This window comes from Doryrhamphus excisus, unplaced genomic scaffold (assembly GCF_030265055.1).
Source record: "Doryrhamphus excisus isolate RoL2022-K1 unplaced genomic scaffold, RoL_Dexc_1.0 HiC_scaffold_25, whole genome shotgun sequence".
NCBI lineage: Eukaryota > Metazoa > Chordata > Actinopteri > Syngnathiformes > Syngnathidae > Doryrhamphus > Doryrhamphus excisus.
In genome coordinates, this window is record NW_026652243.1 from 1,264,148 (window position 1) to 1,285,000 (window position 20,853).

Below are 20,853 nucleotides of genomic sequence, written 5' to 3' on the forward strand. Positions count from 1 at the left end.
ATGGTTTCTGCTCTTGCCTGACAGCAGAGGGCGCTGTTTGACACTTTTTGCTGGAGTCTAGTTTGGCCTGCGTCGCCTTCAAATAGGATCTTTACAGTTGCCCTGGCAGCTTACGGCCACACTACCCTGAAAACGCCTGATCTCGGAAGCTAAGCAGGGGAGGGCCTGGTTAGTACTTGGATGGGAGACCGCCTGGGAATACCAGGTGCTGTAAGCTTTTTATGGTTTCTGCTCTAGCCTGACAGCAGAGGGCGCTGTTTGACACTTTTTGCTGGATCTAGTTTGGCCTGCGTCGCCTTCAAATAAGATCTTTTCAGTTGTCCTGGCAGCTTACGGCCATACCACCCTGAAAACGCCTGATCTCGTCCGATCTCGGAAGCTAAGCAGGGGCGGGCCTGGTTAGTACTTGGATGGGAGACCGCCTGTGAATACCAGGTGCTGTAAGCTTTTTATGGTTTCTGCTCTTGCCTGACAGCAGAGGGCGCTGTTTGACACTTTTTGCTGTAGTCTAGTTTGGCCTGCGTCACTTTCAAATAGGATCTTTTCAGTTGACCTGGCAGCTTAGGCCATACTACCCTGAAAACGCCCGATCTCGTACGATCTCGGAAGCTAAGCAGGGCCGGGCCTGGTTAGTACTTGGATGGGAGACCGCCTGTGAATACCAGGTGCTGTAAGCTTTTTATGGTTTCTGCTCTTGCCTGACAGCAGAGGGCGCTGTTTGACACTTTTTGCTGTAGTCTAGTTTGGCCTGCGTCGCCTTCAAATAGGATCTTTTCAGTTGACCTGGCAGCTTACGGCCATACTACCCTGAAAACGCCCGATCTCGTCCGATCTCGGAAGCTCAGCAGGGGCGGGCCTGGTTAGTACTTGGATGGGAGACCGCCTGGGAATACCAGGTGCTGTAAGCTTTTTATGGTTTCTGCTCTAGCCTGACAGCAGAGGGCGCTGTTTGACATGTTTTGCTGGAGTCTAGTTTGTCCTGCGTCGCCTTCAAATAGGATCTTTTCAGTTGCCTTGGCAGCTTTTGGCCATACTACCCTGAAAACGCCTGATCTCGGAAGCTAAGCAGGGGAGGGCCTGGTTAGTACTTGGATGGGAGACCGCCTGGGAATACCAGGTGCTGTAAGCTTTTTATGGTTTTTGCTCTAGCCTGACAGCAGAGGGCGCTGTTTGACACTTTTTGCTGGATCTAGTTTGGCCTGCGTCGCCTTCAAATAAGATCTTTTCAGTTGTCCTGGCAGCTTACGGCCATACCACCCTGAAAACGCCTGATCTCGTCCGATCTCGGAAGCTAAGCAGGGGCGGGCCTGGTTAGTACTTGGATGGGAGACCGCCTGGGAATACCAGGTGCTGTAAGCTTTTTATGGTTTCTGCTCTTGCCTGACAGCAGAGGGCGCTGTTTGACACCTTTTGCTGGAGTCTAGTTTGGCCTGCGTCGCCTTCAAATAGGATCTTTTCAGTTGATGTGGCAGCTTACGGCCATACTACCCTGAAAACGCCCGATCTCGTCCGATCTCGGAAGCTAAGCAGGGGCGAGCCTGGTTAGTACTTGGATGGGAGACCGCCTGGGAATACCAGGTGCTGTAAGCTTTTCATGGTTTCTGCTCTTGCCTGACAGCAGAGGGCGCTGTTTGACATGTTTTGCTGGAGTCTAGTTTGGCCTGCGTCACCTTCAAATAGGATATTTTCAGTTGACCTGGCCGCTTACGGCCATACTACCCTGAAAACGCCCGATCTCGGAAGCTAAGCAGGGGCGGGCCTGGTTAGTACTTGGATGGGAGACCGCCTGGGAATACCAGGTGCTGTAAGCTCTTTATGGTTTCTGCTCTAGCCTGACAGCAGAGGGCGCTGTTTGACACTTTTTGCTGGATCTAGTTTGGCCTGCGTCGCCTTCAAATAAGATCTTTTCAGTTGTCCTGGCAGCTTACGGCCATACTACCCTGAAAACGCCCGATCTCGTCCGATCTCGGAAGCTAAGCAGGGGTGGGCCTGGTTAGTACTTGGATGGGAGACCGCCTGGCAATACCAGGTGCTGTAAGCCTTTTATGGTTTCTGCTCTTGCCTGACAGCAGAGGGCGCTGTTTGACACTTTTTGCTGGAGTCTAGTTTGGCCTGCGTCGCCTTCAAATAGGATCTTTTCATTTGCCCTGGCAGCTTACGGCCATACTACCCTGAAAACGCCCGATCTCGTCCGATCTCGGAAGCTAAGCAGGGGCGGGCCTGGTTAGTACTTGGATGGGAGACCACCTGGGAATACCAGGTGCTGTACGCTTTTTATGGTTTCTGCTCTTGCCTGACAGCAGAGGGCGCTGTTTGACACTTTTTGCTGGAGTCTAGTTTGTCCTGCGTCGCCTTCAAATAGGATCTTTTCAGTTGCCTTGGCAGCTTTTGGCCATACTACCCTGAAAACGCCCGATCTCGGAAGCTAAGCAGGGGCGGGCCTGGTTATACTTGGATGGGAGACCGCCTGGGAATACCAGGTGCTGTAAGCTTTTTATGGTTTCTGCTCTTGCCTGACAGCAGAGGGCGCTGTTTGACATGTTTTGCTGGAGTCTAGTTTGGCCTGCGTCACCTTCAAATAGGATTTTTTCAGTTGACCTGGCAGCTTACGGCCATACTACCTTGAAAACGCCCGATCTCGTCCGATCTCGGAAGCTAAGCACGGGCGGGCCTGGTTAGTACTTGAATGGGAGACCGCCTGGGAATACCAGGTGCTGTAAGCTTTTTATGGTTTCTGCTCTTGCCTAACAGCAGAGGGCGCTGTTTGACACTTTTTGCTGGAGTCTAGTTTGGCCTGCGTCGCCTTCAAATAGGATCTTTTCAGTTGCCCTGGCAGCTTACGGCCATACTACCCTGAAAACGCCCGGTCTCGTCCGATCTCGGAAGCTAAGCAGGGGCGGGCCTGGTTAGTACTTGGATGGGAGACCGCCTGGGAATACCAGGTGCTGTAAGCTTTTTATGGTTTCTGCTCTTGCCTGACAGCAGAGGGCGCTGTTTGACACTTTTTGCTGGAGTCTAGTTTGGCCTGCGTCTTCTTCAAATAGGATCTTTTCAGTTGACCTGGCAGCTTATGGCCATACTACCCTGAAAACGCCCGATCTCGTCCGATCTCGGAAGCTAAGCAGGGGTGGGCCTGGGTAGTACTTGGATGGGAGACCGCCTGGGAATACCAGGTGCTGTAAGCTTTTTATGGTTTCTGCTCTAGCCTGACAGCAGAGGGCCCTGTTTGACACTTTTTGCTGGATCTAGTTTGGCCTGCGTCGCCTTCAAATAAGATCTTTTCAGTTGTCCTGGCAGCTTACGGCCATACTACCCTGAAAACGCCCGATCTCGGAAGCTAAGCAGGGGCGGGCCTGGTTAGTACTTGGATGGGAGACCGCCTGGGAATACCAGGTGCTGTAAGCTTTTTATGGTTTCTGCTCTTGCCTGACAGCAGAGGGCGCTGTTTGACACTTTTTGCTGGAGTCTAGTTTGGCCTGCGTCGCCTTCAAATAGGATCTTTTCAGTTGACCTGGCAGCTTACGGCCATACTACCCTGAAAACGCCCGATCTCTTCCGATCTCAGAAGCTAAGCAGGGGCGGGCCTGGTTAGTACTTGGATGGGAGACCGCCTGGGAATACCAGGTGCTGTAAGCTTTTTATGGTTTCTGCTCTTGCCTGACAGCAGAGGGCGCTATTTGACACTTTTTGCTGGCTCTAGTTTGGCCTGCGTCGCCTTCAAATAGGATCTTTTCAGTTGATGTGGCAGCTTACGGCCATACTACCCTGAAAACGCCCGATCTCGTCCGATCTCGGAAGCTAAGCAGGGGCGGGCCTGGTTAGTACTTGGATGGGAGACCGCCTGGGAATACCAGGTGCTGTAAGCTTTTTATGGTTTCTGCTCTTGCCTGACAGCAGAGGGCGCTGTTTGACACTTTTTGCTGGAGTCTAGTTTGGCCTGCGTCGCCTTCAAATAGGATCTTTACAGTTGCCCTGGCAGCTTACGGCCACACTACCCTGAAAACGCCTGATCTCGGAAGCTAAGCAGGGGAGGGCCTGGTTAGTACTTGGATGGGAGACCGCCTGGGAATACCAGGTGCTGTAAGCTTTTTATGGTTTCTGCTCTAGCCTGACAGCAGAGGGCGCTGTTTGACACTTTTTGCTGGATCTAGTTTGGCCTGCGTCGCCTTCAAATAAGATCTTTTCAGTTGTCCTGGCAGCTTACGGCCATACCACCCTGAAAACGCCTGATCTCGTCCGATCTCGGAAGCTAAGCAGGGGCGGGCCTGGTTAGTACTTGGATGGGAGACCGCCTGTGAATACCAGGTGCTGTAAGCTTTTTATGGTTTCTGCTCTTGCCTGACAGCAGAGGGCGCTGTTTGACACTTTTTGCTGTAGTCTAGTTTGGCCTGCGTCACTTTCAAATAGGATCTTTTCAGTTGACCTGGCAGCTTAGGCCATACTACCCTGAAAACGCCCGATCTCGTACGATCTCGGAAGCTAAGCAGGGCCGGGCCTGGTTAGTACTTGGATGGGAGACCGCCTGGGAATACCAGGTGCTGTAAGCTTTTTATGGTTTTTGCTCTAGCCTGACAGCAGAGGGCGCTGTTTGACACTTTTTGCTGGATCTAGTTTGGCCTGCGTCGCCTTCAAATAAGATCTTTTCAGTTGTCCTGGCAGCTTACGGCCATACCACCCTGAAAACGCCTGATCTCGTCCGATCTCGGAAGCTAAGCAGGGGCGGGCCTGGTTAGTACTTGGATGGGAGACCGCCTGGGAATACCAGGTGCTGTAAGCTTTTTATGGTTTCTGCTCTTGCCTGACAGCAGAGGGCGCTGTTTGACACCTTTTGCTGGAGTCTAGTTTGGCCTGCGTCGCCTTCAAATAGGATCTTTTCAGTTGATGTGGCAGCTTACGGCCATACTACCCTGAAAACGCCCGATCTCGTCCGATCTCGGAAGCTAAGCAGGGGCGAGCCTGGTTAGTACTTGGATGGGAGACCGCCTGGGAATACCAGGTGCTGTAAGCTTTTCATGGTTTCTGCTCTTGCCTGACAGCAGAGGGCGCTGTTTGACATGTTTTGCTGGAGTCAAGTTTGGCCTGCGTCACCTTCAAATAGGATATTTTCAGTTGACCTGGCCGCTTACGGCCATACTACCCTGAAAACGCCCGATCTCGGAAGCTAAGCAGGGGCGGGCCTGGTTAGTACTTGGATGGGAGACCGCCTGGGAATACCAGGTGCTGTAAGCTCTTTATGGTTTCTGCTCTAGCCTGACAGCAGAGGGCGCTGTTTGACACTTTTTGCTGGATCTAGTTTGGCCTGCGTCGCCTTCAAATAAGATCTTTTCAGTTGTCCTGGCAGCTTACGGCCATACTACCCTGAAAACGCCCGATCTCGTCCGATCTCGGAAGCTAAGCAGGGGTGGGCCTGGTTAGTACTTGGATGGGAGACCGCCTGGCAATACCAGGTGCTGTAAGCCTTTTATGGTTTCTGCTCTTGCCTGACAGCAGAGGGCGCTGTTTGACACTTTTTGCTGGAGTCTAGTTTGGCCTGCGTCGCCTTCAAATAGGATCTTTTCATTTGCCCTGGCAGCTTACGGCCATACTACCCTGAAAACGCCCGATCTCGTCCGATCTCGGAAGCTAAGCAGGGGCGGGCCTTTTTAGTACTTGGATGGGAGACCACCTGGGAATACCAGGTGCTGTACGCTTTTTATGGTTTCTGCTCTTGCCTGACAGCAGAGGGCGCTATTTGACACTTTTTGCTGGCTCTAGTTTGGCCTGCGTCGCCTTCAAATAGGATCTTTTCAGTTGATGTGGCAGCTTACGGCCATACTACCCTGAAAACGCCCGATCTCGTCCGATCTCGGAAGCTAAGCAGGGGCGGGCCTGGTTAGTACTTGGATGGGAGACCGCCTGGGAATACCAGGTGCTGTAAGCTTTTTATGGTTTCTGCTCTTGCCTGACAGCAGAGGGCGCTGTTTGACACTTTTTGCTGGAGTCTAGTTTGGCCTGCGTCGCCTTCAAATAGGATCTTTACAGTTGCCCTGGCAGCTTACGGCCACACTACCCTGAAAACGCCTGATCTCGGAAGCTAAGCAGGGGAGGGCCTGGTTAGTACTTGGATGGGAGACCGCCTGGGAATACCAGGTGCTGTAAGCTTTTTATGGTTTCTGCTCTAGCCTGACAGCAGAGGGCGCTGTTTGACACTTTTTGCTGGATCTAGTTTGGCCTGCGTCGCCTTCAAATAAGATCTTTTCAGTTGTCCTGGCAGCTTACGGCCATACCACCCTGAAAACGCCTGATCTCGTCCGATCTCGGAAGCTAAGCAGGGGCGGGCCTGGTTAGTACTTGGATGGGAGACCGCCTGTGAATACCAGGTGCTGTAAGCTTTTTATGGTTTCTGCTCTTGCCTGACAGCAGAGGGCGCTGTTTGACACTTTTTGCTGTAGTCTAGTTTGGCCTGCGTCACTTTCAAATAGGATCTTTTCAGTTGACCTGGCAGCTTAGGCCATACTACCCTGAAAACGCCCGATCTCGTACGATCTCGGAAGCTAAGCAGGGCCGGGCCTGGTTAGTACTTGGATGGGAGACCGCCTGGGAATACCAGGTGCTGTAAGCTTTTTATGGTTTTTGCTCTAGCCTGACAGCAGAGGGCGCTGTTTGACACTTTTTGCTGGATCTAGTTTGGCCTGCGTCGCCTTCAAATAAGATCTTTTCAGTTGTCCTGGCAGCTTACGGCCATACCACCCTGAAAACGCCTGATCTCGTCCGATCTCGGAAGCTAAGCAGGGGCGGGCCTGGTTAGTACTTGGATGGGAGACCGCCTGGGAATACCAGGTGCTGTAAGCTTTTTATGGTTTCTGCTCTTGCCTGACAGCAGAGGGCGCTGTTTGACACCTTTTGCTGGAGTCTAGTTTGGCCTGCGTCGCCTTCAAATAGGATCTTTTCAGTTGATGTGGCAGCTTACGGCCATACTACCCTGAAAACGCCCGATCTCGTCCGATCTCGGAAGCTAAGCAGGGGCGAGCCTGGTTAGTACTTGGATGGGAGACCGCCTGGGAATACCAGGTGCTGTAAGCTTTTCATGGTTTCTGCTCTTGCCTGACAGCAGAGGGCGCTGTTTGACATGTTTTGCTGGAGTCAAGTTTGGCCTGCGTCACCTTCAAATAGGATATTTTCAGTTGACCTGGCCGCTTACGGCCATACTACCCTGAAAACGCCCGATCTCGGAAGCTAAGCAGGGGCGGGCCTGGTTAGTACTTGGATGGGAGACCGCCTGGGAATACCAGGTGCTGTAAGCTCTTTATGGTTTCTGCTCTAGCCTGACAGCAGAGGGCGCTGTTTGACACTTTTTGCTGGATCTAGTTTGGCCTGCGTCGCCTTCAAATAAGATCTTTTCAGTTGTCCTGGCAGCTTACGGCCATACTACCCTGAAAACGCCCGATCTCGTCCGATCTCGGAAGCTAAGCAGGGGTGGGCCTGGTTAGTACTTGGATGGGAGACCGCCTGGCAATACCAGGTGCTGTAAGCCTTTTATGGTTTCTGCTCTTGCCTGACAGCAGAGGGCGCTGTTTGACACTTTTTGCTGGAGTCTAGTTTGGCCTGCGTCGCCTTCAAATAGGATCTTTTCATTTGCCCTGGCAGCTTACGGCCATACTACCCTGAAAACGCCCGATCTCGTCCGATCTCGGAAGCTAAGCAGGGGCGGGCCTGGTTAGTACTTGGATGGGAGACCACCTGGGAATACCAGGTGCTGTACGCTTTTTATGGTTTCTGCTCTTGCCTGACAGCAGAGGGCGCTGTTTGACACTTTTTGCTGGAGTCTAGTTTGTCCTGCGTCGCCTTCAAATAGGATCTTTTCAGTTGCCTTGGCAGCTTTTGGCCATACTACCCTGAAAACGCCCGATCTCGGAAGCTAAGCAGGGGCGGGCCTGGTTATACTTGGATGGGAGACCGCCTGGGAATACCAGGTGCTGTAAGCTTTTTATGGTTTCTGCTCTTGCCTGACAGCAGAGGGCGCTGTTTGACATGTTTTGCTGGAGTCTAGTTTGGCCTGCGTCACCTTCAAATAGGATTTTTTCAGTTGACCTGGCAGCTTACGGCCATACTACCTTGAAAACGCCCGATCTCGTCCGATCTCGGAAGCTAAGCACGGGCGGGCCTGGTTAGTACTTGAATGGGAGACCGCCTGGGAATACCAGGTGCTGTAAGCTTTTTATGGTTTCTGCTCTTGCCTAACAGCAGAGGGCGCTGTTTGACACTTTTTGCTGGAGTCTAGTTTGGCCTGCGTCGCCTTCAAATAGGATCTTTTCAGTTGCCCTGGCAGCTTACGGCCATACTACCCTGAAAACGCCCGGTCTCGTCCGATCTCGGAAGCTAAGCAGGGGCGGGCCTGGTTAGTACTTGGATGGGAGACCGCCTGGGAATACCAGGTGCTGTAAGCTTTTTATGGTTTCTGCTCTTGCCTGACAGCAGAGGGCGCTGTTTGACACTTTTTGCTGGAGTCTAGTTTGGCCTGCGTCTTCTTCAAATAGGATCTTTTCAGTTGACCTGGCAGCTTATGGCCATACTACCCTGAAAACGCCCGATCTCGTCCGATCTCGGAAGCTAAGCAGGGGTGGGCCTGGTTAGTACTTGGATGGGAGACCGCCTGGGAATACCAGGTGCTGTAAGCTTTTTATGGTTTCTGCTCTAGCCTGACAGCAGAGGGCGCTGTTTGACACTTTTTGCTGGATCTAGTTTGGCCTGCGTCGCCTTCAAATAAGATCTTTTCAGTTGTCCTGGCAGCTTACGGCCATACTACCCTGAAAACGCCCGATCTCGGAAGCTAAGCAGGGGCGGGCCTGGTTAGTACTTGGATGGGAGACCGCCTGGGAATACCAGGTGCTGTAAGCTTTTTATGGTTTCTGCTCTTGCCTGACAGCAGAGGGCGCTGTTTGACACTTTTTGCTGGAGTCTAGTTTGGCCTGCGTCGCCTTCAAATAGGATCTTTACAGTTGCCCTGGCAGCTTACGGCCACACTACCCTGAAAACGCCTGATCTCGGAAGCTAAGCAGGGGAGGGCCTGGTTAGTACTTGGATGGGAGACCGCCTGGGAATACCAGGTGCTGTAAGCTTTTTATGGTTTCTGCTCTAGCCTGACAGCAGAGGGCGCTGTTTGACACTTTTTGCTGGATCTAGTTTGGCCTGCGTCGCCTTCAAATAAGATCTTTTCAGTTGTCCTGGCAGCTTACGGCCATACCACCCTGAAAACGCCTGATCTCGTCCGATCTCGGAAGCTAAGCAGGGGCGGGCCTGGTTAGTACTTGGATGGGAGACCGCCTGTGAATACCAGGTGCTGTAAGCTTTTTATGGTTTCTGCTCTTGCCTGACAGCAGAGGGCGCTGTTTGACACTTTTTGCTGTAGTCTAGTTTGGCCTGCGTCACTTTCAAATAGGATCTTTTCAGTTGACCTGGCAGCTTAGGCCATACTACCCTGAAAACGCCCGATCTCGTACGATCTCGGAAGCTAAGCAGGGCCGGGCCTGGTTAGTACTTGGATGGGAGACCGCCTGTGAATACCAGGTGCTGTAAGCTTTTTATGGTTTCTGCTCTTGCCTGACAGCAGAGGGCGCTGTTTGACACTTTTTGCTGTAGTCTAGTTTGGCCTGCGTCGCCTTCAAATAGGATCTTTTCAGTTGACCTGGCAGCTTACGGCCATACTACCCTGAAAACGCCCGATCTCGTCCGATCTCGGAAGCTAAGCAGGGGCGGGCCTGGTTAGTACTTGGATGGGAGACCGCCTGGGAATACCAGGTGCTGTAAGCTTTTTATGGTTTCTGCTCTAGCCTGACAGCAGAGGGCGCTGTTTGACATGTTTTGCTGGAGTCTAGTTTGTCCTGCGTCGCCTTCAAATAGGATCTTTTCAGTTGCCTTGGCAGCTTTTGGCCATACTACCCTGAAAACGCCTGATCTCGGAAGCTAAGCAGGGGAGGGCCTGGTTAGTACTTGGATGGGAGACCGCCTGGGAATAACAGGTGCTGTAAGCTTTTTATGGTTTTTGCTCTAGCCTGACAGCAGAGGGCGCTGTTTGACACTTTTTGCTGGATCTAGTTTGGCCTGCGTCGCCTTCAAATAAGATCTTTTCAGTTGTCCTGGCAGCTTACGGCCATACCACCCTGAAAACGCCTGATCTCGTCCGATCTCGGAAGCTAAGCAGGGGCGGGCCTGGTTAGTACTTGGATGGGAGACCGCCTGGGAATACCAGGTGCTGTAAGCTTTTTATGGTTTCTGCTCTTGCCTGACAGCAGAGGGCGCTGTTTGACACCTTTTGCTGGAGTCTAGTTTGGCCTGCGTCGCCTTCAAATAGGATCTTTTCAGTTGATGTGGCAGCTTACGGCCATACTACCCTGAAAACGCCCGATCTCGTCCGATCTCGGAAGCTAAGCAGGGGCGAGCCTGGTTAGTACTTGGATGGGAGACCGCCTGGGAATACCAGGTGCTGTAAGCTTTTCATGGTTTCTGCTCTTGCCTGACAGCAGAGGGCGCTGTTTGACATGTTTTGCTGGAGTCTAGTTTGGCCTGCGTCACCTTCAAATAGGATATTTTCAGTTGACCTGGCCGCTTACGGCCATACTACCCTGAAAACGCCCGATCTCGGAAGCTAAGCAGGGGCGGGCCTGGTTAGTACTTGGATGGGAGACCGCCTGGGAATACCAGGTGCTGTAAGCTCTTTATGGTTTCTGCTCTAGCCTGACAGCAGAGGGCGCTGTTTGACACTTTTTGCTGGATCTAGTTTGGCCTGCGTCGCCTTCAAATAAGATCTTTTCAGTTGTCCTGGCAGCTTACGGCCATACTACCCTGAAAACGCCCGATCTCGTCCGATCTCGGAAGCTAAGCAGGGGTGGGCCTGGTTAGTACTTGGATGGGAGACCGCCTGGCAATACCAGGTGCTGTAAGCCTTTTATGGTTTCTGCTCTTGCCTGACAGCAGAGGGCGCTGTTTGACACTTTTTGCTGGAGTCTAGTTTGGCCTGCGTCGCCTTCAAATAGGATCTTTTCATTTGCCCTGGCAGCTTACGGCCATACTACCCTGAAAACGCCCGATCTCGTCCGATCTCGGAAGCTAAGCAGGGGCGGGCCTGGTTAGTACTTGGATGGGAGACCACCTGGGAATACCAGGTGCTGTACGCTTTTTATGGTTTCTGCTCTTGCCTGACAGCAGAGGGCGCTGTTTGACACTTTTTGCTGGAGTCTAGTTTGTCCTGCGTCGCCTTCAAATAGGATCTTTTCAGTTGCCTTGGCAGCTTTTGGCCATACTACCCTGAAAACGCCCGATCTCGGAAGCTAAGCAGGGGCGGGCCTGGTTATACTTGGATGGGAGACCGCCTGGGAATACCAGGTGCTGTAAGCTTTTTATGGTTTCTGCTCTTGCCTGACAGCAGAGGGCGCTGTTTGACATGTTTTGCTGGAGTCTAGTTTGGCCTGCGTCACCTTCAAATAGGATTTTTTCAGTTGACCTGGCAGCTTACGGCCATACTACCTTGAAAACGCCCGATCTCGTCCGATCTCGGAAGCTAAGCACGGGCGGGCCTGGTTAGTACTTGAATGGGAGACCGCCTGGGAATACCAGGTGCTGTAAGCTTTTTATGGTTTCTGCTCTTGCCTAACAGCAGAGGGCGCTGTTTGACACTTTTTGCTGGAGTCTAGTTTGGCCTGCGTCGCCTTCAAATAGGATCTTTTCAGTTGCCCTGGCAGCTTACGGCCATACTACCCTGAAAACGCCCGGTCTCGTCCGATCTCGGAAGCTAAGCAGGGGCGGGCCTGGTTAGTACTTGGATGGGAGACCGCCTGGGAATACCAGGTGCTGTAAGCTTTTTATGGTTTCTGCTCTTGCCTGACAGCAGAGGGCGCTGTTTGACACTTTTTGCTGGAGTCTAGTTTGGCCTGCGTCTTCTTCAAATAGGATCTTTTCAGTTGACCTGGCAGCTTATGGCCATACTACCCTGAAAACGCCCGATCTCGTCCGATCTCGGAAGCTAAGCAGGGGTGGGCCTGGTTAGTACTTGGATGGGAGACCGCCTGGGAATACCAGGTGCTGTAAGCTTTTTATGGTTTCTGCTCTAGCCTGACAGCAGAGGGCGCTGTTTGACACTTTTTGCTGGATCTAGTTTGGCCTGCGTCGCCTTCAAATAAGATCTTTTCAGTTGTCCTGGCAGCTTACGGCCATACTACCCTGAAAACGCCCGATCTCGGAAGCTAAGCAGGGGCGGGCCTGGTTAGTACTTGGATGGGAGACCGCCTGGGAATACCAGGTGCTGTAAGCTTTTTATGGTTTCTGCTCTTGCCTGACAGCAGAGGGCGCTGTTTGACACTTTTTGCTGGAGTCTAGTTTGGCCTGCGTCGCCTTCAAATAGGATCTTTTCAGTTGACCTGGCAGCTTACGGCCATACTACCCTGAAAACGCCCGATCTCTTCCGATCTCAGAAGCTAAGCAGGGGCGGGCCTGGTTAGTACTTGGATGGGAGACCGCCTGGGAATACCAGGTGCTGTAAGCTTTTTATGGTTTCTGCTCTTGCCTGACAGCAGAGGGCGCTATTTGACACTTTTTGCTGGCTCTAGTTTGGCCTGCGTCGCCTTCAAATAGGATCTTTTCAGTTGATGTGGCAGCTTACGGCCATACTACCCTGAAAACGCCCGATCTCGTCCGATCTCGGAAGCTAAGCAGGGGCGGGCCTGGTTAGTACTTGGATGGGAGACCGCCTGGGAATACCAGGTGCTGTAAGCTTTTTATGGTTTCTGCTCTTGCCTGACAGCAGAGGGCGCTGTTTGACACTTTTTGCTGGAGTCTGGTTTGTCCTGCGTCGCCTTCAAATAGGATCTTTACAGTTGCCCTGGCAGCTTACGGCCACACTACCCTGAAAACGCCTGATCTCGGAAGCTAAGCAGGGGAGGGCCTGGTTAGTACTTGGATGGGAGACCGCCTGGGAATACCAGGTGCTGTAAGCTTTTTATGGTTTCTGCTCTAGCCTGACAGCAGAGGGCGCTGTTTGACACTTTTTGCTGGATCTAGTTTGGCCTGCGTCGCCTTCAAATAAGATCTTTTCAGTTGTCCTGGCAGCTTACGGCCATACCACCCTGAAAACGCCTGATCTCGTCCGATCTCGGAAGCTAAGCAGGGGCGGGCCTGGTTAGTACTTGGATGGGAGACCGCCTGTGAATACCAGGTGCTGTAAGCTTTTTATGGTTTCTGCTCTTGCCTGACAGCAGAGGGCGCTGTTTGACACTTTTTGCTGTAGTCTAGTTTGGCCTGCGTCACTTTCAAATAGGATCTTTTCAGTTGACCTGGCAGCTTAGGCCATACTACCCTGAAAACGCCCGATCTCGTACGATCTCGGAAGCTAAGCAGGGCCGGGCCTGGTTAGTACTTGGATGGGAGACCGCCTGTGAATACCAGGTGCTGTAAGCTTTTTATGGTTTCTGCTCTTGCCTGACAGCAGAGGGCGCTGTTTGACACTTTTTGCTGTAGTCTAGTTTGGCCTGCGTCACCTTCAAATAGGATCTTTTCAGTTGACCTGGCAGCTTACGGCCATACTACCCTGAAAACGCCCGATCTCGTCCGATCTCGGAAGCTAAGCAGGGGCGGGCCTGGTTAGTACTTGGATGGGAGACCGCCTGGGAATACCAGGTGCTGTAAGCTTTTTATGGTTTCTGCTCTAGCCTGACAGCAGAGGGCGCTGTTTGACATGTTTTGCTGGAGTCTAGTTTGTCCTGCGTCGCCTTCAAATAGGATCTTTTCAGTTGCCTTGGCAGCTTTTGGCCATACTACCCTGAAAACGCCTGATCTCGGAAGCTAAGCAGGGGAGGGCCTGGTTAGTACTTGGATGGGAGACCGCCTGGGAATACCAGGTGCTGTAAGCTTTTTATGGTTTTTGCTCTAGCCTGACAGCAGAGGGCGCTGTTTGACACTTTTTGCTGGATCTAGTTTGGCCTGCGTCGCCTTCAAATAAGATCTTTTCAGTTGTCCTGGCAGCTTACGGCCATACCACCCTGAAAACGCCTGATCTCGTCCGATCTCGGAAGCTAAGCAGGGGCGGGCCTGGTTAGTACTTGGATGGGAGACCGCCTGGGAATACCAGGTGCTGTAAGCTTTTTATGGTTTCTGCTCTTGCCTGACAGCAGAGGGCGCTGTTTGACACTTTTTGCTGTAGTCTAGTTTGGCCTGCGTCACTTTCAAATAGGATCTTTTCAGTTGACCTGGCAGCTTAGGCCATACTACCCTGAAAACGCCCGATCTCGTACGATCTCGGAAGCTAAGCAGGGCCGGGCCTGGTTAGTACTTGGATGGGAGACCGCCTGTGAATACCAGGTGCTGTAAGCTTTTTATGGTTTCTGCTCTTGCCTGACAGCAGAGGGCGCTGTTTGACACTTTTTGCTGTAGTCTAGTTTGGCCTGCGTCGCCTTCAAATAGGATCTTTTCAGTTGACCTGGCAGCTTACGGCCATACTACCCTGAAAACGCCCGATCTCGTCCGATCTCGGAAGCTAAGCAGGGGCGGGCCTGGTTAGTACTTGGATGGGAGACCGCCTGGGAATACCAGGTGCTGTAAGCTTTTTATGGTTTCTGCTCTAGCCTGACAGCAGAGGGCGCTGTTTGACATGTTTTGCTGGAGTCTAGTTTGTCCTGCGTCGCCTTCAAATAGGATCTTTTCAGTTGCCTTGGCAGCTTTTGGCCATACTACCCTGAAAACGCCTGATCTCGGAAGCTAAGCAGGGGAGGGCCTGGTTAGTACTTGGATGGGAGACCGCCTGGGAATACCAGGTGCTGTAAGCTTTTTATGGTTTTTGCTCTAGCCTGACAGCAGAGGGCGCTGTTTGACACTTTTTGCTGGATCTAGTTTGGCCTGCGTCGCCTTCAAATAAGATCTTTTCAGTTGTCCTGGCAGCTTACGGCCATACCACCCTGAAAACGCCTGATCTCGTCCGATCTCGGAAGCTAAGCAGGGGCGGGCCTGGTTAGTACTTGGATGGGAGACCGCCTGGGAATACCAGGTGCTGTAAGCTTTTTATGGTTTCTGCTCTTGCCTGACAGCAGAGGGCGCTGTTTGACACCTTTTGCTGGAGTCTAGTTTGGCCTGCGTCGCCTTCAAATAGGATCTTTTCAGTTGATGTGGCAGCTTACGGCCATACTACCCTGAAAACGCCCGATCTCGTCCGATCTCGGAAGCTAAGCAGGGGCGAGCCTGGTTAGTACTTGGATGGGAGACCGCCTGGGAATACCAGGTGCTGTAAGCTTTTCATGGTTTCTGCTCTTGCCTGACAGCAGAGGGCGCTGTTTGACATGTTTTGCTGGAGTCTAGTTTGGCCTGCGTCACCTTCAAATAGGATATTTTCAGTTGACCTGGCCGCTTACGGCCATACTACCCTGAAAACGCCCGATCTCGGAAGCTAAGCAGGGGCGGGCCTGGTTAGTACTTGGATGGGAGACCGCCTGGGAATACCAGGTGCTGTAAGCTCTTTATGGTTTCTGCTCTAGCCTGACAGCAGAGGGCGCTGTTTGACACTTTTTGCTGGATCTAGTTTGGCCTGCGTCGCCTTCAAATAAGATCTTTTCAGTTGTCCTGGCAGCTTACGGCCATACTACCCTGAAAACGCCCGATCTCGTCCGATCTCGGAAGCTAAGCAGGGGTGGGCCTGGTTAGTACTTGGATGGGAGACCGCCTGGCAATACCAGGTGCTGTAAGCCTTTTATGGTTTCTGCTCTTGCCTGACAGCAGAGGGCGCTGTTTGACACTTTTTGCTGGAGTCTAGTTTGGCCTGCGTCGCCTTCAAATAGGATCTTTTCATTTGCCCTGGCAGCTTACGGCCATACTACCCTGAAAACGCCCGATCTCGTCCGATCTCGGAAGCTAAGCAGGGGCGGGCCTGGTTAGTACTTGGATGGGAGACCACCTGGGAATACCAGGTGCTGTACGCTTTTTATGGTTTCTGCTCTTGCCTGACAGCAGAGGGCGCTGTTTGACACTTTTTGCTGGAGTCTAGTTTGTCCTGCGTCGCCTTCAAATAGGATCTTTTCAGTTGCCTTGGCAGCTTTTGGCCATACTACCCTGAAAACGCCCGATCTCGGAAGCTAAGCAGGGGCGGGCCTGGTTATACTTGGATGGGAGACCGCCTGGGAATACCAGGTGCTGTAAGCTTTTTATGGTTTCTGCTCTTGCCTGACAGCAGAGGGCGCTGTTTGACATGTTTTGCTGGAGTCTAGTTTGGCCTGCGTCACCTTCAAATAGGATTTTTTCAGTTGACCTGGCAGCTTACGGCCATACTACCTTGAAAACGCCCGATCTCGTCCGATCTCGGAAGCTAAGCACGGGCGGGCCTGGTTAGTACTTGAATGGGAGACCGCCTGGGAATACCAGGTGCTGTAAGCTTTTTATGGTTTCTGCTCTTGCCTAACAGCAGAGGGCGCTGTTTGACACTTTTTGCTGGAGTCTAGTTTGGCCTGCGTCGCCTTCAAATAGGATCTTTTCAGTTGCCCTGGCAGCTTACGGCCATACTACCCTGAAAACGCCCGGTCTCGTCCGATCTCGGAAGCTAAGCAGGGGCGGGCCTGGTTAGTACTTGGATGGGAGACCGCCTGGGAATACCAGGTGCTGTAAGCTTTTTATGGTTTCTGCTCTTGCCTGACAGCAGAGGGCGCTGTTTGACACTTTTTGCTGGAGTCTAGTTTGGCCTGCGTCTTCTTCAAATAGGATCTTTTCAGTTGACCTGGCAGCTTATGGCCATACTACCCTGAAAACGCCCGATCTCGTCCGATCTCGGAAGCTAAGCAGGGGTGGGCCTGGTTAGTACTTGGATGGGAGACCGCCTGGGAATACCAGGTGCTGTAAGCTTTTTATGGTTTCTGCTCTAGCCTGACAGCAGAGGGCGCTGTTTGACACTTTTTGCTGGATCTAGTTTGGCCTGCGTCGCCTTCAAATAAGATCTTTTCAGTTGTCCTGGCAGCTTACGGCCATACTACCCTGAAAACGCCCGATCTCGGAAGCTAAGCAGGGGCGGGCCTGGTTAGTACTTGGATGGGAGACCGCCTGGGAATACCAGGTGCTGTAAGCTTTTTATGGTTTCTGCTCTTGCCTGACAGCAGAGGGCGCTGTTTGACACTTTTTGCTGGAGTCTAGTTTGGCCTGCGTCGCCTTCAAATAGGATCTTTTCAGTTGACCTGGCAGCTTACGGCCATACTACCCTGAAAACGCCCGATCTCTTCCGATCTCAGAAGCTAAGCAGGGGCGGGCCTGGTTAGTACTTGGATGGGAGACCGCCTGGGAATACCAGGTGCTGTAAGCTTTTTATGGTTTCTGCTCTTGCCTGACAGCAGAGGGCGCTATTTGACACTTTTTGCTGGCTCTAGTTTGGCCTGCGTCGCCTTCAAATAGGATCTTTTCAGTTGATGTGGCAGCTTACGGCCATACTACCCTGAAAACGCCCGATCTCGTCCGATCTCGGAAGCTAAGCAGGGGCGGGCCTGGTTAGTACTTGGATGGGAGACCGCCTGGGAATACCAGGTGCTGTAAGCTTTTTATGGTTTCTGCTCTTGCCTGACAGCAGAGGGCGCTGTTTGACACTTTTTGCTGGAGTCTAGTTTGGCCTGCGTCGCCTTCAAATAGGATCTTTACAGTTGCCCTGGCAGCTTACGGCCACACTACCCTGAAAACGCCTGATCTCGGAAGCTAAGCAGGGGAGGGCCTGGTTAGTACTTGGATGGGAGACCGCCTGGGAATACCAGGTGCTGTAAGCTTTTTATGGTTTCTGCTCTAGCCTGACAGCAGAGGGCGCTGTTTGACACTTTTTGCTGGATCTAGTTTGGCCTGCGTCGCCTTCAAATAAGATCTTTTCAGTTGTCCTGGCAGCTTACGGCCATACCACCCTGAAAACGCCTGATCTCGTCCGATCTCGGAAGCTAAGCAGGGGCGGGCCTGGTTAGTACTTGGATGGGAGACCGCCTGTGAATACCAGGTGCTGTAAGCTTTTTATGGTTTCTGCTCTTGCCTGACAGCAGAGGGCGCTGTTTGACACTTTTTGCTGTAGTCTAGTTTGGCCTGCGTCACTTTCAAATAGGATCTTTTCAGTTGACCTGGCAGCTTAGGCCATACTACCCTGAAAACGCCCGATCTCGTACGATCTCGGAAGCTAAGCAGGGCCGGGCCTGGTTAGTACTTGGATGGGAGACCGCCTGTGAATACCAGGTGCTGTAAGCTTTTTATGGTTTCTGCTCTTGCCTGACAGCAGAGGGCGCTGTTTGACACTTTTTGCTGTAGTCTAGTTTGGCCTGCGTCACCTTCAAATAGGATCTTTTCAGTTGACCTGGCAGCTTACGGCCATACTACCCTGAAAACGCCCGATCTCGTCCGATCTCGGAAGCTAAGCAGGGGCGGGCCTGGTTAGTACTTGGATGGGAGACCGCCTGGGAATACCAGGTGCTGTAAGCTTTTTATGGTTTCTGCTCTAGCCTGACAGCAGAGGGCGCTGTTTGACATGTTTTGCTGGAGTCTAGTTTGTCCTGCGTCGCCTTCAAATAGGATCTTTTCAGTTGCCTTGGCAGCTTTTGGCCATACTACCCTGAAAACGCCTGATCTCGGAAGCTAAGCAGGGGAGGGCCTGGTTAGTACTTGGATGGGAGACCGCCTGGGAATACCAGGTGCTGTAAGCTTTTTATGGTTTTTGCTCTAGCCTGACAGCAGAGGGCGCTGTTTGACACTTTTTGCTGGATCTAGTTTGGCCTGCGTCGCCTTCAAATAAGATCTTTTCAGTTGTCCTGGCAGCTTACGGCCATACCACCCTGAAAACGCCTGATCTCGTCCGATCTCGGAAGCTAAGCAGGGGCGGGCCTGGTTAGTACTTGGATGGGAGACCGCCTGTGAATACCAGGTGCTGTAAGCTTTTTATGGTTTCTGCTCTTGCCTGACAGCAGAGGGCGCTGTTTGACACTTTTTGCTGTAGTCTAGTTTGGCCTGCGTCACTTTCAAATAGGATCTTTTCAGTTGACCTGGCAGCTTAGGCCATACTACCCTGAAAACGCCCGATCTCGTACGATCTCGGAAGCTAAGCAGGGCCGGGCCTGGTTAGTACTTGGATGGGAGACCGCCTGTGAATACCAGGTGCTGTAAGCTTTTTATGGTTTCTGCTCTTGCCTGACAGCAGAGGGCGCTGTTTGACACTTTTTGCTGTAGTCTAGTTTGGCCTGCGTCGCCTTCAAATAGGATCTTTTCAGTTGACCTGGCAGCTTACGGCCATACTACCCTGAAAACGCCCGATCTCGTCCGATCTCGGAAGCTAAGCAGGGGCGGGCCTGGTTAGTACTTGGATGGGAGACCGCCTGGGAATATCAGGTGCTGTAAGCTTTTTATGGTTTCTGCTCTAGCCTGACAGCAGAGGGCGCTGTTTGACATGTTTTGCTGGAGTCTAGTTTGTCCTGCGTCGCCTTCAAATAGGATCTTTTCAGTTGCCTTGGCAGCTTTTGGCCATACTACCCTGAAAACGCCTGATCTCGGAAGCTAAGCAGGGGAGGGCCTGGTTAGTACTTGGATGGGAGACCGCCTGGGAATACCAGGTGCTGTAAGCTTTTTATGGTTTTTGCTCTAGCCTGACAGCAGAGGGCGCTGTTTGACACTTTTTGCTGGATCTAGTTTGGCCTGCGTCGCCTTCAAATAAGATCTTTTCAGTTGTCCTGGCAGCTTACGGCCATACCACCCTGAAAACGCCTGATCTCGTCCGATCTCGGAAGCTAAGCAGGGGCGTGCCTGGTTAGTACTTGGATGGGAGACCGCCTGGGAATACCAGGTGCTGTAAGCTTTTTATGGTTTCTGCTCTTGCCTGACAGCAGAGGGCGCTGTTTGACACCTTTTGCTGGAGTCTAGTTTGGCCTGCGTCGCCTTCAAATAGGATCTTTTCAGTTGATGTGGCAGCTTACGGCCATACTACCCTGAAAACGCCCGATCTCGTCCGATCTCGGAAGCTAAGCAGGGGCGAGCCTGGTTAGTACTTGGATGGGAGACCGCCTGGGAATACCAGGTGCTGTAAGCTTTTCATGGTTTCTGCTCTTGCCTGACAGCAGAGGGCGCTGTTTGACATGTTTTGCTGGAGTCTAGTTTGGCCTGCGTCACCTTCAAATAGGATATTTTCAGTTGACCTGGCCGCTTACGGCCATACTACCCTGAAAACGCCCGATCTCGGAAGCTAAGCAGGGGCGGGCCTGGTTAGTACTTGGATGGGAGACCGCCTGGGAATACCAGGTGCTGTAAGCTCTTTATGGTTTCTGCTCTAGCCTGACAGCAGAGGGCGCTGTTTGACACTTTTTGCTGGATCTAGTTTGGCCTGCGTCGCCTTCAAATAAGATCTTTTCAGTTGTCCTGGCAGCTTACGGCCATACTACCCTGAAAACGCCCGATCTCGTCCGATCTCGGAAGCTAAGCAGGGGTGGGCCTGGTTAGTACTTGGATGGGAGACCGCCTGGCAATACCAGGTGCTGTAAGCCTTTTATGGTTTCTGCTCTTGCCTGACAGCAGAGGGCGCTGTTTGACACTTTTTGCTGGAGTCTAGTTTGGCCTGCGTCGCCTTCAAATAGGATCTTTTCATTTGCCCTGGCAGCTTACGGCCATACTACCCTGAAAACGCCCGATCTCGTCCGATCTCGGAAGCTAAGCAGGGGCGGGCCTGGTTAGTACTTGGATGGGAGACCACCTGGGAATACCAGGTGCTGTACGCTTTTTATGGTTTCTGCTCTTGCCTGACAGCAGAGGGCGCTGTTTGACACTTTTTGCTGGAGTCTAGTTTGTCCTGCGTCGCCTTCAAATAGGATCTTTTCAGTTGCCTTGGCAGCTTTTGGCCATACTACCCTGAAA

The 20,853-nt window shown here is 52.3% G+C and overlaps 65 non-coding genes and 27 pseudogenes across 65 annotated transcripts; all 92 read left to right on the forward strand.

The window, feature by feature from the left end:
* Window positions 1-108: 108 nt before the first annotated feature.
* LOC131112806 (5S ribosomal RNA) lies at window positions 109-217 on the forward strand (annotated as a pseudogene).
* A 111-nt stretch (window positions 218-328) lies between these two features.
* Window positions 329-447, forward strand: LOC131115675 (5S ribosomal RNA). The gene has a single exon (XR_009122949.1). It is a non-coding gene; the product is annotated as a 5S ribosomal RNA (ribosomal RNA).
* A 112-nt stretch (window positions 448-559) lies between these two features.
* LOC131119116 (5S ribosomal RNA) lies at window positions 560-677 on the forward strand. The gene has a single exon (XR_009126244.1). It is a non-coding gene; the product is annotated as a 5S ribosomal RNA (ribosomal RNA).
* A 112-nt stretch (window positions 678-789) lies between these two features.
* LOC131116794 (5S ribosomal RNA) lies at window positions 790-908 on the forward strand. Its single transcript, XR_009124030.1, has one exon. It is a non-coding gene; the product is annotated as a 5S ribosomal RNA (ribosomal RNA).
* A 112-nt stretch (window positions 909-1,020) lies between these two features.
* LOC131113643 (5S ribosomal RNA) lies at window positions 1,021-1,129 on the forward strand (annotated as a pseudogene).
* A 111-nt stretch (window positions 1,130-1,240) lies between these two features.
* On the forward strand, window positions 1,241-1,359 carry LOC131113302 (5S ribosomal RNA). Its single transcript, XR_009121482.1, has one exon. It is a non-coding gene; the product is annotated as a 5S ribosomal RNA (ribosomal RNA).
* Window positions 1,360-1,471: 112 nt separating this feature from the next.
* Window positions 1,472-1,590, forward strand: LOC131116726 (5S ribosomal RNA). The gene has a single exon (XR_009123965.1). It is a non-coding gene; the product is annotated as a 5S ribosomal RNA (ribosomal RNA).
* Window positions 1,591-1,702: 112 nt separating this feature from the next.
* LOC131111915 (5S ribosomal RNA) lies at window positions 1,703-1,811 on the forward strand (annotated as a pseudogene).
* Window positions 1,812-1,922: 111 nt separating this feature from the next.
* Window positions 1,923-2,041, forward strand: LOC131116596 (5S ribosomal RNA). Its single transcript, XR_009123838.1, has one exon. It is a non-coding gene; the product is annotated as a 5S ribosomal RNA (ribosomal RNA).
* Window positions 2,042-2,153: 112 nt separating this feature from the next.
* Window positions 2,154-2,272, forward strand: LOC131116092 (5S ribosomal RNA). The gene has a single exon (XR_009123353.1). It is a non-coding gene; the product is annotated as a 5S ribosomal RNA (ribosomal RNA).
* A 112-nt stretch (window positions 2,273-2,384) lies between these two features.
* On the forward strand, window positions 2,385-2,492 carry LOC131114086 (5S ribosomal RNA; annotated as a pseudogene).
* A 112-nt stretch (window positions 2,493-2,604) lies between these two features.
* LOC131117015 (5S ribosomal RNA) lies at window positions 2,605-2,723 on the forward strand. Its single transcript, XR_009124246.1, has one exon. It is a non-coding gene; the product is annotated as a 5S ribosomal RNA (ribosomal RNA).
* Window positions 2,724-2,835: 112 nt separating this feature from the next.
* Window positions 2,836-2,954, forward strand: LOC131115933 (5S ribosomal RNA). Its single transcript, XR_009123199.1, has one exon. It is a non-coding gene; the product is annotated as a 5S ribosomal RNA (ribosomal RNA).
* Window positions 2,955-3,066: 112 nt separating this feature from the next.
* On the forward strand, window positions 3,067-3,185 carry LOC131118326 (5S ribosomal RNA). The gene has a single exon (XR_009125491.1). It is a non-coding gene; the product is annotated as a 5S ribosomal RNA (ribosomal RNA).
* Window positions 3,186-3,296: 111 nt separating this feature from the next.
* Window positions 3,297-3,405, forward strand: LOC131111916 (5S ribosomal RNA; annotated as a pseudogene).
* Window positions 3,406-3,517: 112 nt separating this feature from the next.
* Window positions 3,518-3,636, forward strand: LOC131117249 (5S ribosomal RNA). The gene has a single exon (XR_009124472.1). It is a non-coding gene; the product is annotated as a 5S ribosomal RNA (ribosomal RNA).
* A 111-nt stretch (window positions 3,637-3,747) lies between these two features.
* On the forward strand, window positions 3,748-3,866 carry LOC131114813 (5S ribosomal RNA). The gene has a single exon (XR_009122115.1). It is a non-coding gene; the product is annotated as a 5S ribosomal RNA (ribosomal RNA).
* Window positions 3,867-3,978: 112 nt separating this feature from the next.
* On the forward strand, window positions 3,979-4,087 carry LOC131112807 (5S ribosomal RNA; annotated as a pseudogene).
* Window positions 4,088-4,198: 111 nt separating this feature from the next.
* Window positions 4,199-4,317, forward strand: LOC131115676 (5S ribosomal RNA). Its single transcript, XR_009122950.1, has one exon. It is a non-coding gene; the product is annotated as a 5S ribosomal RNA (ribosomal RNA).
* A 112-nt stretch (window positions 4,318-4,429) lies between these two features.
* On the forward strand, window positions 4,430-4,547 carry LOC131118752 (5S ribosomal RNA). Its single transcript, XR_009125907.1, has one exon. It is a non-coding gene; the product is annotated as a 5S ribosomal RNA (ribosomal RNA).
* A 111-nt stretch (window positions 4,548-4,658) lies between these two features.
* LOC131113313 (5S ribosomal RNA) lies at window positions 4,659-4,777 on the forward strand. Its single transcript, XR_009121483.1, has one exon. It is a non-coding gene; the product is annotated as a 5S ribosomal RNA (ribosomal RNA).
* Window positions 4,778-4,889: 112 nt separating this feature from the next.
* LOC131116727 (5S ribosomal RNA) lies at window positions 4,890-5,008 on the forward strand. The gene has a single exon (XR_009123966.1). It is a non-coding gene; the product is annotated as a 5S ribosomal RNA (ribosomal RNA).
* Window positions 5,009-5,120: 112 nt separating this feature from the next.
* LOC131111917 (5S ribosomal RNA) lies at window positions 5,121-5,229 on the forward strand (annotated as a pseudogene).
* A 111-nt stretch (window positions 5,230-5,340) lies between these two features.
* On the forward strand, window positions 5,341-5,459 carry LOC131116597 (5S ribosomal RNA). The gene has a single exon (XR_009123839.1). It is a non-coding gene; the product is annotated as a 5S ribosomal RNA (ribosomal RNA).
* Window positions 5,460-5,571: 112 nt separating this feature from the next.
* Window positions 5,572-5,690, forward strand: LOC131118667 (5S ribosomal RNA). The gene has a single exon (XR_009125827.1). It is a non-coding gene; the product is annotated as a 5S ribosomal RNA (ribosomal RNA).
* A 111-nt stretch (window positions 5,691-5,801) lies between these two features.
* LOC131114814 (5S ribosomal RNA) lies at window positions 5,802-5,920 on the forward strand. The gene has a single exon (XR_009122116.1). It is a non-coding gene; the product is annotated as a 5S ribosomal RNA (ribosomal RNA).
* Window positions 5,921-6,032: 112 nt separating this feature from the next.
* Window positions 6,033-6,141, forward strand: LOC131112808 (5S ribosomal RNA; annotated as a pseudogene).
* A 111-nt stretch (window positions 6,142-6,252) lies between these two features.
* On the forward strand, window positions 6,253-6,371 carry LOC131115677 (5S ribosomal RNA). The gene has a single exon (XR_009122951.1). It is a non-coding gene; the product is annotated as a 5S ribosomal RNA (ribosomal RNA).
* A 112-nt stretch (window positions 6,372-6,483) lies between these two features.
* Window positions 6,484-6,601, forward strand: LOC131118753 (5S ribosomal RNA). Its single transcript, XR_009125908.1, has one exon. It is a non-coding gene; the product is annotated as a 5S ribosomal RNA (ribosomal RNA).
* Window positions 6,602-6,712: 111 nt separating this feature from the next.
* Window positions 6,713-6,831, forward strand: LOC131113324 (5S ribosomal RNA). Its single transcript, XR_009121484.1, has one exon. It is a non-coding gene; the product is annotated as a 5S ribosomal RNA (ribosomal RNA).
* A 112-nt stretch (window positions 6,832-6,943) lies between these two features.
* LOC131116728 (5S ribosomal RNA) lies at window positions 6,944-7,062 on the forward strand. Its single transcript, XR_009123967.1, has one exon. It is a non-coding gene; the product is annotated as a 5S ribosomal RNA (ribosomal RNA).
* Window positions 7,063-7,174: 112 nt separating this feature from the next.
* On the forward strand, window positions 7,175-7,283 carry LOC131111918 (5S ribosomal RNA; annotated as a pseudogene).
* Window positions 7,284-7,394: 111 nt separating this feature from the next.
* Window positions 7,395-7,513, forward strand: LOC131116598 (5S ribosomal RNA). The gene has a single exon (XR_009123840.1). It is a non-coding gene; the product is annotated as a 5S ribosomal RNA (ribosomal RNA).
* Window positions 7,514-7,625: 112 nt separating this feature from the next.
* Window positions 7,626-7,744, forward strand: LOC131116093 (5S ribosomal RNA). The gene has a single exon (XR_009123354.1). It is a non-coding gene; the product is annotated as a 5S ribosomal RNA (ribosomal RNA).
* Window positions 7,745-7,856: 112 nt separating this feature from the next.
* LOC131114087 (5S ribosomal RNA) lies at window positions 7,857-7,964 on the forward strand (annotated as a pseudogene).
* Window positions 7,965-8,076: 112 nt separating this feature from the next.
* On the forward strand, window positions 8,077-8,195 carry LOC131117016 (5S ribosomal RNA). The gene has a single exon (XR_009124247.1). It is a non-coding gene; the product is annotated as a 5S ribosomal RNA (ribosomal RNA).
* A 112-nt stretch (window positions 8,196-8,307) lies between these two features.
* On the forward strand, window positions 8,308-8,426 carry LOC131115934 (5S ribosomal RNA). Its single transcript, XR_009123200.1, has one exon. It is a non-coding gene; the product is annotated as a 5S ribosomal RNA (ribosomal RNA).
* Window positions 8,427-8,538: 112 nt separating this feature from the next.
* On the forward strand, window positions 8,539-8,657 carry LOC131115296 (5S ribosomal RNA). The gene has a single exon (XR_009122578.1). It is a non-coding gene; the product is annotated as a 5S ribosomal RNA (ribosomal RNA).
* A 111-nt stretch (window positions 8,658-8,768) lies between these two features.
* On the forward strand, window positions 8,769-8,877 carry LOC131111919 (5S ribosomal RNA; annotated as a pseudogene).
* Window positions 8,878-8,989: 112 nt separating this feature from the next.
* LOC131112809 (5S ribosomal RNA) lies at window positions 8,990-9,098 on the forward strand (annotated as a pseudogene).
* Window positions 9,099-9,209: 111 nt separating this feature from the next.
* Window positions 9,210-9,328, forward strand: LOC131115679 (5S ribosomal RNA). The gene has a single exon (XR_009122953.1). It is a non-coding gene; the product is annotated as a 5S ribosomal RNA (ribosomal RNA).
* Window positions 9,329-9,440: 112 nt separating this feature from the next.
* Window positions 9,441-9,558, forward strand: LOC131119117 (5S ribosomal RNA). The gene has a single exon (XR_009126246.1). It is a non-coding gene; the product is annotated as a 5S ribosomal RNA (ribosomal RNA).
* A 112-nt stretch (window positions 9,559-9,670) lies between these two features.
* On the forward strand, window positions 9,671-9,789 carry LOC131114815 (5S ribosomal RNA). Its single transcript, XR_009122117.1, has one exon. It is a non-coding gene; the product is annotated as a 5S ribosomal RNA (ribosomal RNA).
* Window positions 9,790-9,901: 112 nt separating this feature from the next.
* LOC131113910 (5S ribosomal RNA) lies at window positions 9,902-10,010 on the forward strand (annotated as a pseudogene).
* Window positions 10,011-10,121: 111 nt separating this feature from the next.
* Window positions 10,122-10,240, forward strand: LOC131113335 (5S ribosomal RNA). The gene has a single exon (XR_009121485.1). It is a non-coding gene; the product is annotated as a 5S ribosomal RNA (ribosomal RNA).
* A 112-nt stretch (window positions 10,241-10,352) lies between these two features.
* On the forward strand, window positions 10,353-10,471 carry LOC131116729 (5S ribosomal RNA). Its single transcript, XR_009123968.1, has one exon. It is a non-coding gene; the product is annotated as a 5S ribosomal RNA (ribosomal RNA).
* A 112-nt stretch (window positions 10,472-10,583) lies between these two features.
* LOC131111920 (5S ribosomal RNA) lies at window positions 10,584-10,692 on the forward strand (annotated as a pseudogene).
* Window positions 10,693-10,803: 111 nt separating this feature from the next.
* LOC131116599 (5S ribosomal RNA) lies at window positions 10,804-10,922 on the forward strand. Its single transcript, XR_009123841.1, has one exon. It is a non-coding gene; the product is annotated as a 5S ribosomal RNA (ribosomal RNA).
* A 112-nt stretch (window positions 10,923-11,034) lies between these two features.
* Window positions 11,035-11,153, forward strand: LOC131116094 (5S ribosomal RNA). Its single transcript, XR_009123355.1, has one exon. It is a non-coding gene; the product is annotated as a 5S ribosomal RNA (ribosomal RNA).
* Window positions 11,154-11,265: 112 nt separating this feature from the next.
* On the forward strand, window positions 11,266-11,373 carry LOC131114088 (5S ribosomal RNA; annotated as a pseudogene).
* Window positions 11,374-11,485: 112 nt separating this feature from the next.
* Window positions 11,486-11,604, forward strand: LOC131117017 (5S ribosomal RNA). Its single transcript, XR_009124248.1, has one exon. It is a non-coding gene; the product is annotated as a 5S ribosomal RNA (ribosomal RNA).
* Window positions 11,605-11,716: 112 nt separating this feature from the next.
* On the forward strand, window positions 11,717-11,835 carry LOC131115935 (5S ribosomal RNA). Its single transcript, XR_009123201.1, has one exon. It is a non-coding gene; the product is annotated as a 5S ribosomal RNA (ribosomal RNA).
* Window positions 11,836-11,947: 112 nt separating this feature from the next.
* Window positions 11,948-12,066, forward strand: LOC131115297 (5S ribosomal RNA). The gene has a single exon (XR_009122579.1). It is a non-coding gene; the product is annotated as a 5S ribosomal RNA (ribosomal RNA).
* Window positions 12,067-12,177: 111 nt separating this feature from the next.
* Window positions 12,178-12,286, forward strand: LOC131111921 (5S ribosomal RNA; annotated as a pseudogene).
* Window positions 12,287-12,398: 112 nt separating this feature from the next.
* Window positions 12,399-12,517, forward strand: LOC131117250 (5S ribosomal RNA). The gene has a single exon (XR_009124473.1). It is a non-coding gene; the product is annotated as a 5S ribosomal RNA (ribosomal RNA).
* Window positions 12,518-12,628: 111 nt separating this feature from the next.
* Window positions 12,629-12,747, forward strand: LOC131114816 (5S ribosomal RNA). Its single transcript, XR_009122118.1, has one exon. It is a non-coding gene; the product is annotated as a 5S ribosomal RNA (ribosomal RNA).
* Window positions 12,748-12,859: 112 nt separating this feature from the next.
* Window positions 12,860-12,968, forward strand: LOC131112810 (5S ribosomal RNA; annotated as a pseudogene).
* Window positions 12,969-13,079: 111 nt separating this feature from the next.
* On the forward strand, window positions 13,080-13,198 carry LOC131115680 (5S ribosomal RNA). Its single transcript, XR_009122954.1, has one exon. It is a non-coding gene; the product is annotated as a 5S ribosomal RNA (ribosomal RNA).
* Window positions 13,199-13,310: 112 nt separating this feature from the next.
* On the forward strand, window positions 13,311-13,428 carry LOC131119118 (5S ribosomal RNA). Its single transcript, XR_009126247.1, has one exon. It is a non-coding gene; the product is annotated as a 5S ribosomal RNA (ribosomal RNA).
* A 112-nt stretch (window positions 13,429-13,540) lies between these two features.
* Window positions 13,541-13,659, forward strand: LOC131114818 (5S ribosomal RNA). Its single transcript, XR_009122120.1, has one exon. It is a non-coding gene; the product is annotated as a 5S ribosomal RNA (ribosomal RNA).
* Window positions 13,660-13,771: 112 nt separating this feature from the next.
* Window positions 13,772-13,880, forward strand: LOC131113644 (5S ribosomal RNA; annotated as a pseudogene).
* Window positions 13,881-13,991: 111 nt separating this feature from the next.
* Window positions 13,992-14,110, forward strand: LOC131113347 (5S ribosomal RNA). Its single transcript, XR_009121486.1, has one exon. It is a non-coding gene; the product is annotated as a 5S ribosomal RNA (ribosomal RNA).
* Window positions 14,111-14,222: 112 nt separating this feature from the next.
* Window positions 14,223-14,340, forward strand: LOC131119119 (5S ribosomal RNA). Its single transcript, XR_009126248.1, has one exon. It is a non-coding gene; the product is annotated as a 5S ribosomal RNA (ribosomal RNA).
* Window positions 14,341-14,452: 112 nt separating this feature from the next.
* LOC131114819 (5S ribosomal RNA) lies at window positions 14,453-14,571 on the forward strand. The gene has a single exon (XR_009122121.1). It is a non-coding gene; the product is annotated as a 5S ribosomal RNA (ribosomal RNA).
* A 112-nt stretch (window positions 14,572-14,683) lies between these two features.
* On the forward strand, window positions 14,684-14,792 carry LOC131113645 (5S ribosomal RNA; annotated as a pseudogene).
* A 111-nt stretch (window positions 14,793-14,903) lies between these two features.
* On the forward strand, window positions 14,904-15,022 carry LOC131113358 (5S ribosomal RNA). Its single transcript, XR_009121487.1, has one exon. It is a non-coding gene; the product is annotated as a 5S ribosomal RNA (ribosomal RNA).
* A 112-nt stretch (window positions 15,023-15,134) lies between these two features.
* On the forward strand, window positions 15,135-15,253 carry LOC131116730 (5S ribosomal RNA). Its single transcript, XR_009123969.1, has one exon. It is a non-coding gene; the product is annotated as a 5S ribosomal RNA (ribosomal RNA).
* A 112-nt stretch (window positions 15,254-15,365) lies between these two features.
* Window positions 15,366-15,474, forward strand: LOC131111922 (5S ribosomal RNA; annotated as a pseudogene).
* A 111-nt stretch (window positions 15,475-15,585) lies between these two features.
* LOC131116600 (5S ribosomal RNA) lies at window positions 15,586-15,704 on the forward strand. The gene has a single exon (XR_009123842.1). It is a non-coding gene; the product is annotated as a 5S ribosomal RNA (ribosomal RNA).
* A 112-nt stretch (window positions 15,705-15,816) lies between these two features.
* LOC131116096 (5S ribosomal RNA) lies at window positions 15,817-15,935 on the forward strand. The gene has a single exon (XR_009123357.1). It is a non-coding gene; the product is annotated as a 5S ribosomal RNA (ribosomal RNA).
* Window positions 15,936-16,047: 112 nt separating this feature from the next.
* On the forward strand, window positions 16,048-16,155 carry LOC131114090 (5S ribosomal RNA; annotated as a pseudogene).
* A 112-nt stretch (window positions 16,156-16,267) lies between these two features.
* LOC131117018 (5S ribosomal RNA) lies at window positions 16,268-16,386 on the forward strand. The gene has a single exon (XR_009124249.1). It is a non-coding gene; the product is annotated as a 5S ribosomal RNA (ribosomal RNA).
* A 112-nt stretch (window positions 16,387-16,498) lies between these two features.
* Window positions 16,499-16,617, forward strand: LOC131115936 (5S ribosomal RNA). Its single transcript, XR_009123202.1, has one exon. It is a non-coding gene; the product is annotated as a 5S ribosomal RNA (ribosomal RNA).
* A 112-nt stretch (window positions 16,618-16,729) lies between these two features.
* On the forward strand, window positions 16,730-16,848 carry LOC131115298 (5S ribosomal RNA). The gene has a single exon (XR_009122580.1). It is a non-coding gene; the product is annotated as a 5S ribosomal RNA (ribosomal RNA).
* A 111-nt stretch (window positions 16,849-16,959) lies between these two features.
* LOC131111923 (5S ribosomal RNA) lies at window positions 16,960-17,068 on the forward strand (annotated as a pseudogene).
* A 112-nt stretch (window positions 17,069-17,180) lies between these two features.
* On the forward strand, window positions 17,181-17,299 carry LOC131117251 (5S ribosomal RNA). The gene has a single exon (XR_009124474.1). It is a non-coding gene; the product is annotated as a 5S ribosomal RNA (ribosomal RNA).
* Window positions 17,300-17,410: 111 nt separating this feature from the next.
* LOC131114820 (5S ribosomal RNA) lies at window positions 17,411-17,529 on the forward strand. The gene has a single exon (XR_009122122.1). It is a non-coding gene; the product is annotated as a 5S ribosomal RNA (ribosomal RNA).
* Window positions 17,530-17,641: 112 nt separating this feature from the next.
* LOC131112811 (5S ribosomal RNA) lies at window positions 17,642-17,750 on the forward strand (annotated as a pseudogene).
* A 111-nt stretch (window positions 17,751-17,861) lies between these two features.
* Window positions 17,862-17,980, forward strand: LOC131115681 (5S ribosomal RNA). The gene has a single exon (XR_009122955.1). It is a non-coding gene; the product is annotated as a 5S ribosomal RNA (ribosomal RNA).
* Window positions 17,981-18,092: 112 nt separating this feature from the next.
* On the forward strand, window positions 18,093-18,210 carry LOC131119121 (5S ribosomal RNA). The gene has a single exon (XR_009126250.1). It is a non-coding gene; the product is annotated as a 5S ribosomal RNA (ribosomal RNA).
* A 112-nt stretch (window positions 18,211-18,322) lies between these two features.
* On the forward strand, window positions 18,323-18,441 carry LOC131114821 (5S ribosomal RNA). The gene has a single exon (XR_009122123.1). It is a non-coding gene; the product is annotated as a 5S ribosomal RNA (ribosomal RNA).
* Window positions 18,442-18,553: 112 nt separating this feature from the next.
* Window positions 18,554-18,662, forward strand: LOC131113646 (5S ribosomal RNA; annotated as a pseudogene).
* A 111-nt stretch (window positions 18,663-18,773) lies between these two features.
* LOC131115682 (5S ribosomal RNA) lies at window positions 18,774-18,892 on the forward strand. The gene has a single exon (XR_009122956.1). It is a non-coding gene; the product is annotated as a 5S ribosomal RNA (ribosomal RNA).
* A 112-nt stretch (window positions 18,893-19,004) lies between these two features.
* Window positions 19,005-19,122, forward strand: LOC131119123 (5S ribosomal RNA). Its single transcript, XR_009126251.1, has one exon. It is a non-coding gene; the product is annotated as a 5S ribosomal RNA (ribosomal RNA).
* A 112-nt stretch (window positions 19,123-19,234) lies between these two features.
* Window positions 19,235-19,353, forward strand: LOC131115503 (5S ribosomal RNA). Its single transcript, XR_009122778.1, has one exon. It is a non-coding gene; the product is annotated as a 5S ribosomal RNA (ribosomal RNA).
* A 112-nt stretch (window positions 19,354-19,465) lies between these two features.
* Window positions 19,466-19,574, forward strand: LOC131113647 (5S ribosomal RNA; annotated as a pseudogene).
* A 111-nt stretch (window positions 19,575-19,685) lies between these two features.
* On the forward strand, window positions 19,686-19,804 carry LOC131117083 (5S ribosomal RNA). The gene has a single exon (XR_009124311.1). It is a non-coding gene; the product is annotated as a 5S ribosomal RNA (ribosomal RNA).
* Window positions 19,805-19,916: 112 nt separating this feature from the next.
* Window positions 19,917-20,035, forward strand: LOC131116731 (5S ribosomal RNA). The gene has a single exon (XR_009123970.1). It is a non-coding gene; the product is annotated as a 5S ribosomal RNA (ribosomal RNA).
* Window positions 20,036-20,147: 112 nt separating this feature from the next.
* Window positions 20,148-20,256, forward strand: LOC131111925 (5S ribosomal RNA; annotated as a pseudogene).
* A 111-nt stretch (window positions 20,257-20,367) lies between these two features.
* LOC131116602 (5S ribosomal RNA) lies at window positions 20,368-20,486 on the forward strand. The gene has a single exon (XR_009123844.1). It is a non-coding gene; the product is annotated as a 5S ribosomal RNA (ribosomal RNA).
* Window positions 20,487-20,598: 112 nt separating this feature from the next.
* Window positions 20,599-20,717, forward strand: LOC131116097 (5S ribosomal RNA). Its single transcript, XR_009123358.1, has one exon. It is a non-coding gene; the product is annotated as a 5S ribosomal RNA (ribosomal RNA).
* A 112-nt stretch (window positions 20,718-20,829) lies between these two features.
* LOC131114091 (5S ribosomal RNA) overlaps window positions 20,830-20,853 on the forward strand; it is a 108-nt pseudogene continuing 84 nt past the window's right edge.